At 40.2% G+C, this 7,556-nt stretch overlaps 1 protein-coding gene across 4 annotated transcripts in view; it reads left to right on the top strand.

Moving 5' to 3' along the window:
- The window catches only part of PCNX4 (pecanex 4), a 67,664-nt gene that overhangs the window by 38,468 nt on the left and 21,640 nt on the right, over positions 1–7,556 (top strand). The gene's annotated exons all lie outside the window — the stretch shown is intronic.

The raw sequence follows: 7,556 nt of genomic DNA, 5'->3' as shown, positions 1-7,556 counted from the left end.
ACTGTATATCAGACCTATGAATAGGAGAAAAATTAATGACCAAATAAGGGATAGAATCACAAAAGATAACATCAATGAGTTTGATTAGGTAAAATTAAAAAGATTTTGTACAAACAAGTCTAATAAAGTTAACATTAAAAGACAAATGATCAACTAGAAAAAAAAATCTTCATAACAAGTTTCTCTGATAAAGGTCTCATTTCCAAGCTATTATAAGGAAGGAATCAGTCCTTTATTGATAAATGATCTAAGGATATGAACAGATGATTCTCAAGGTCAGAAATCCAGCCTGTTTTCCCTATCTTGACCCCTTGGGTGAATTAGTTCAACTCTGCACTGACTTCATAAATCCCTACTAGGTGCTTGATAAATATTTGTTGATTGATTATTCTTTTTCTATATAAAATCAGCAATCTTTAACAGGACCTGTTTGTCATGTCATATAATGAGTCTGGAAATTTTTTGATGAGATTTCTGTTTCTTCTAGCTTCTCATTTGGCCTCAGTCAAACTGAGACCTATTGAAGACCTTAACTTGAAAAGACCAAGGTCCTCCAATGCATCCTGGGCTATCTCCAGTTCTGATCTATATCTGGCCACTTGTCACAGATGGCTCTGGTGGAGAAAGTGAGGCTGGTGCCTCCCTCGCTTAAATACAATTCACTTGCTTGTCTTGGCATTACCTTCCTGTCATGATGGCATCACTTTCCTTATGACCTTTATTGAGATTGAAGGACAAACAGCAAGCAAGCAAGCAAACCAATCTGCTTAGCCTTGAATTACTCCCACCATTTGCCACCTTCATCCCTATGCATATGCCTTTGAATGAAGGCAAAAAAAATAATGCAACTATTCTGACCAGGTCCACAACAAATTGTGTTATACAACTTGAATGGGCATTCACTGCTGCTAGAAAATCCTATGCTTTTGATATAAATTCACATCCCACTTTGCATAGCAACTTTTCCAAGCCTTTTCATCATTATTCAGACTTCCCATAGCTGCCCCTTCTCCCCCCTCATCTGAGATCCTTGCTTCTTATTTTACCGAAAAAATTGAAGCCATTCTCCATAAAGTCCCTTTTCTCCCCCTTCCTCATCTGTCACTCAGATGCCTTCCACCACTATTTTCTCCTTCACCCCCGTCTCACTTGATAATGGCCTTGCTCCTTAAAAAGACTGCCCCATCTACCAAGCAATCCCATTTCATCCCACCTCCAACAAAATGCCCCTTTTATCATGCCAACTCTGTCACTTTGTCATTCCTTACTTCCTACAAACATTCCATGTTTCCCTCATCCTGAAGAAACCCTCACTTGATCTTTCCATCCCCGTTAATGATCATCATCTATCTCTTCTTCCCTTTGTGACTGAACTTCATGAAGCAGCCATCTGTAGTCGATACCTCCATTTTTTCTCCTCTCTCTTCTTCACCCCTTATGATACGGCTTCTGACCTTATTCCACCAAAATTCTCCCAGTATTGCCAGTGATCTCTTAGCTGCTAAATCCAGTGTCTTTTTCTCAGTCTTCAGCCTCTCTTGAGCCTTTGATACTGTTGATCACCCTTCCCTCCTTGACACTCTATAGATTCTCAGGATTCTTGATTCTCCTCCTTCCTGCCTAGCCATTCCTTTTCTTGTGCTAGTTCCTCATCCAGATCATGCCCTCTAACTATAGGTACTCCACAGGGTTGACCTGGACCTTCTTCCCTTTTCCATCAGTACTGCTTCACTTGGTGATCTCAACTCCCATGGATTTACTTACCATCTCTATGCTGATGACTTTCAAATTCACCTATCCTGTTCTAATTTCTCTGCTCTTCTGATCTCACATCTCCAGTTGCCTTTTATACATGTCAAACTAGATGTCCAATAGACATCATAAACTACATGCTACATACATTTCCCCCAAACTCTCCCTTCCTTATTACTATAGAGGGTAATACAATCTTCCCAGTCCCTCAGGATCTCAACCTAAGCATCATACTGGATTCCTCACTATCTGTCACCTCCCATAGGCAATCTGTTGTCAGGGCCTGTCAGTTTTCTTCTGCATTGTCTCTTCAATATACCCCTTTCCTGTCAGCATTCTAATGTAGCCCCTTATCACCTCATACTTGGACTAATGCAATAGCCTGCTGGTGAGTCTACCTGCCTCAAGACTATACCCCCTTCCATCCTCCATTCAGTCACTATAGTAATTTTCTTAAGGCACAAATCAGACTCCGTTGGCTCCCTATCACTTCCAGGATCAAAGAAAAAATACTTTACAATTCATATCCCTTTGTAACCTAACCCCTCCTACTTTTTCAGTCTTCTTATACTTTATTTCCCATCACACACTCTTCAGTTCAGTGACACTGGCCTTCTGGCTGTTCACCATCAAGATGTTCCATCTCTTGGCTCCTCGCATTTTCTTTAAGCAGTCCTGCCTACCAGGAATGCTCACTCCTCAGTTCTACCTCCTGATTCCTTCCTTTTTAGTTCCACTTAAAATCTCATCTTTTACAGAGAACCTTTCCCAGTCTCTTAATTCGAGTGCCTTCCCTCGGTTAATTATTTCCTGTTTGTCCAGTATGTAGCTTATGTTGTATATATTTATTTTCATGTCCCTTTTTTATATTTTAAGTTCCTTACAAGGACCATCTTTTGCCTCTTTTGATATATCTAGCACTTTGCACGGTGCCTGGTAAACAGTAGGTGCTTGATAAGTGTTTATTGGTTGATTATTCTTTCTTTATATAAAATCAGCTGTCTTTAACATGATCTGTCTCTCACGTCGTATAATGAGTCTGGAAATTTTTGGTGAGATTTCTAACTCTTCTAGCTTATCATTTGGCTTCAGTCAGATTGAGACCTGTTGAAGACCTTAGCTTGAAAAGGCCAAGATCTTTCAGAGCATCCTGGGCCATCTCCAGTTGTCCTGATCTATATCAGGACACAAATGGCTCTGGAGGAGAAAGTGAGTCTGGTGACTTTGTACAACCCTTCCTCACATAAATCCAGTTCACTTGCCTGTCATGGCATCACCTTCCTGATGTCATGGTTCTCTTAGAGAATGAAGGACAAACAGCAAGCTTATTATTTACAACCAGATAATTAGGGAACTTCACTATCTGATACCACCCCAGATGATGTGATCAGCACCTTTTGCAAGCATATGGTTTAGAAAATTCAATGTTTATTTACAAGTCCATGAAAAGAAATAGAAACCACGTTAAATAACATTATCTACCAGTTACTTTTCCCCAGAGATCTGTATAGTATAACCCACTTAGTTATATACTAAGCAAAGGACCCAGTATGTATGTCTTCCACCCTCCAGTCTAAGATAAGGTAATATTTATTTTCTGGGCAAACAAGGTCAAAAAGTTGGCTTTTACTTTGGGACTTGACTAAAAATAATAAAACATCAAATAAATAATTCTGTTGACTGACATTCATATGCTCATGACTTTGGAAATTCAAGGGGAAAAATGGTATGTCAGTTGAAGAAGATGATTGAAGCAATGACTCCAAAGTTGTTTAGAATTAGAAAGAATCTTTCCTTAGATTTCATACTTCATTTCTCTCTATGAGGCAAAATAACTGGCTGTTTCTCCCCTTCTCTTTACCCTCAAACAGAAGTTTTAAGGAATAAACGATGTAAAAACCTAGGTAGTTTATAAAGAGACAAGTGTCTTCAATACTCACTGTTTACTCCAACATAATCTAGCAGCAAACATTAGGAAGGGGAAAAAAAGAGGGAGAGAGAGAAGTTTTATGAGTGCTATTATCTCATTTGTGGTAGGTGCTGTATTATCCCCATTTTACCATTGAGGAAACTGAGGCAAAGTTAAATGATACTCCCAGGGTCACATAGCTGTCTGAGGACAGATTTGAATTCAGTTCCTTCTGACTTGAGACAGCTCTTTATCCACTGTGCTTCTTAGCTGCTGTCAAGAGGACAGACACGGGGTGGCTAGGTGGTGCAGAGAATAGAGCACCAGCCCTGGAATCAGGAGGACTTGGGTTCGGATCCGGCCTCAGACACCTAACACAAAAAATAGCCGTGTGACCTTGGGCAAGTCACTTAATCCCAGTTGCCCTCCAAAAAGCAAAAAAAGGGGGAAGGGGATTTCCCACTGCCCAGATTTGGGGCAACTAGGTGGCGCAGTGAGTAGAGCACCAGCCCTGGAGACAGGAGGACCTGGGTTCAAATTTGGCCTCAGACACCCAATATAAAAAAATAGCTGTGTGACCTTGGGCAAGTCACTTAACCCCAATTGCCCTCCAAAAAGCAAAAAAAAAAAAAAAAGTAAAATTAATATTTTATTCTTTTTTGTTTGTTTTTATATCACCTTCCTTTACAAATATATTCATCCCCTTTCCCCTGCTCTTGATAAATATATCCCTTCTTTCTCCTTTTGGGGGAAAAAAAAACAGGACAGCAGAACCAAGCAACACATATCTATGTCTGATAGTATTTGCAGTAGGCCCCAACCTCTGCAGAGAAGGGACAGGCAGATGTGTTACCTCACCTCTTCTCCTAAGTCAGACTTGGGCTTTATGGTTATGCAGTGTATGGTTTTCATTGTAGTGGTGGTGATTACATTATTTTTTCACTCAGTTATTTCAGTTATGTCTAATTCTTTGTGACCCCATTTGGGATTTTCTTAGCAAAGATGCTGGAGTGGTTTGCAACTCCCTTCTCCAGCTCATTTTATAGATGAGGAACTGAAGCAAACAAGGTTAAGGGACTTGCAGGGTCACAGTTACACTTGTAAGACTAGTAAGAAGTTCATCTGACAAATTGTGAGGGTTTTTTTTGTGCACTCAAATGCTATTGTGTCAAAAGTGATATGACACCCAACAAAGTTAGTACACTCTTACACAGCAGTAGAGATGTAACTGATAAGAATAAGAAGCTGAGAGTCAAGTCAACAAACATTTATCAAGTACTTGCTATTTGCCAGGCACTGTGTTAAGCAGTAGAAATACAAAGAAAGGCAAATATAGTTCCTAGCTGCAATGAATCAACAGTGTACTGGGGAAGACAACATACAAACAGTGTATAAATAAGCGATAGATACACACATGCACACACACACACACACACACACACACACACATACACACCTATTGGAGGTAAGCCGAGACCAAGAAAGGCTTCTTGCAGAAGGTGGGATTTTAACTGAAATTCTAAGGAAGCCAGGAGGCAGAAATGAAGATGGAGAGAATTCCAGGCCTGAAGGATAGGTAACCAGTGAAAATGCCCAGAGTTGCACAATAGCTTGTTTTGTTTACCTCCCTTAAAGGAAATAAAGTATAAGAAGACTTAGAGGTAAGAGGGAGCAAGTTGACTTTAAAAGCCGAGCAAAGGAATTTATTTTTGATCCTGGAGATAATAGGAAGCCGCTGGAGCTGATTGAATAAGGGATTGACAAGGTCAAAATAATGCTTTTGTAAGGTCACTTTGACAGTTGAGTGGAGGATAGACTGGAGTGGAGAAAGACTCAAGATAGGCTATTGCAGTAATCTAGGTATAAAGTAATGAGGGTATGTGCCAAGGTGGTGGCAGTGTCACAGGAAAGAAGAGGGACATATAAGAGAGATTTTAGGAAGGTAGAAACCACAAGATTGATTACTAATTGGATGGGAGGCAGGGAGCAGTAAAATGAGGAGGCAAGAATGATTCTTAGATTAGGAGCCTGGGTAACTGGGAAGATGGTGGTGCTCTTAACGTTAATAAAGAAATTGGGAAAGGTTTTTAGGGGAAAAGTTCTACCATATTCTCTGTCCTGGTTAGACCCTCTTAGACTGCCCTATTCAATTATTAGAATCATATTTAATGGATGATATATATATATATATGTATGCTGGAGAATATTTATAGGGAGGGTTCTTCACCTTATTTGTGTTGTGTGATAGGGAAATATCAGTATGCATGCTGAAGTCCCCAAGTGTGAGACTAGAAGATGGAAAGGAGAGAAAGAGTTCAAGCTAGGTGCTAAACTCATTGAGGAAAGAGACTGTCCTGTAGTTTGAGTGATAAATTTGGATAGTAGGAACTTCAAAGGAAAAATGGTTGTGGAGTGATGATGGTATAGAGGGAGAAAGTAGCAAAGTGAAGACTGGAATTTGGAAGGAATGAGAAAAGTATAAAAGGAAATTAGGGCACTGGCATTCCGGAGGACACAGTGGAAGAGGATAGACAAATTTGGAATGGGACATTAGCAGGGCAGAATTGAAGTAGATAGGCCTGAAGAAGTCACGAAGTTAGAATAGGGAATGGAATTTGTATATGCCCAGCCAGGAGTTCTGAATTACTAGATTATGGTAAGTGTAAGGGAATGGAATATTCTGACCATTGAGCAGTATAAATCTAGGGAAAATATCAGAAAGAGGTCTGTTGAGAGACTCAGAGATTAGATTGTTCAAGGTACTCCCTTGAGTTACACCAACTACGTGGTAGTTGTGTGTTCCATTAGACTCTACCTGCCTCTTAGTAGGCAGCAGTGAGAGTGGAAATATAGAAACCTCAGGAGGAGGCATGAATAGCTTACTTGCCCTGGAGAGGGCCCTAAGAACACAAAGTGGAGAAAGTCTTTTCCTTAGAGGGTGGCCCAGAGCTGGATGTAGCTCTGAGGCAGGGCCCAAAGAGACAAATTCTACCTCATCCCATCTTACCACAGACCCCTGTGGAGAAATCGTGTCTTTTTTTTCTCCTTGACCTCTCTTCTAGAACCCTAAAACCTTTCCCTCTTGGCACTGGGAAAATCCATTTTCCTTTCTGTGTTTTTACTGTTCACTTTGTCTTTATAAAGAATGTTAATTACAGGCCTTTCCTGTGTAGGTGTACTTGGAAAATGCAGTTGTGTTGAGCTAAAGGGGGAACATCCACAGAGAGATGCGAATTCTAATTGAAGTATTTTGCCAGAGCCTGTATCTGACTGATGAATCGGAGCTTAAAAAGATAGAATTATCAATCCTCTGACAGAACTTTTCCTAGCAGAGTGGGATTTTTTTAATACGAAGAAAGGTGTTTAGGCAAAGAGTAAGAAAAGTAGGGCAAATAAGCAATGCTGTTCTCCGTAACTTCTCGTTAGGAGTCAGATTTAAACGTAGTAACCGTCGTCCAAAAATGAGATGTGTTGCCTGGGAAAGTAGTCGATTCTCTCTAATTACAACAAGTCTTCAAGCAGAGACTGGATGAACAGTTGTCCAACAAACACCACTATGTTTCTAGTCTGCCATTTTCATAGTCTTATGAAAATCAAATCTTTGACTCCTTCCTCGGTCACCACACATGCTCAACGTTTTATGTTTTGACCTCTGCATCTTTCCTATCTAACTGACCCTTTCTGTTCATACTGATACTACCTTGTATATCCCCTCATCACCTATTGCCTAGTTTATTGAAATACCTTTCTAATTAGTCTCCAAACCGCATCTTGCCTTAGCCCATTTCCTCTTCCACCCTGCTGCCAAAGTCATTTTCCTTAAGCACAGTTCTGCCCATGTCACTACCCTATTGAATAAGTTCTAGTAGTCCCTTCTAGGGGCTTCTAAACATAT

Source organism: Petaurus breviceps, unplaced genomic scaffold, assembly GCF_028583685.1.
Source record: "Petaurus breviceps papuanus isolate PSGF00001 unplaced genomic scaffold, PetGlider_PUasm1.0 189, whole genome shotgun sequence".
In the NCBI taxonomy this organism is placed as follows: domain Eukaryota; kingdom Metazoa; phylum Chordata; class Mammalia; order Diprotodontia; family Petauridae; genus Petaurus; species Petaurus breviceps.
Note: the sequence above shows the minus strand (reverse complement) of the source record. Positions and strands in the feature narration are given on the sequence as shown.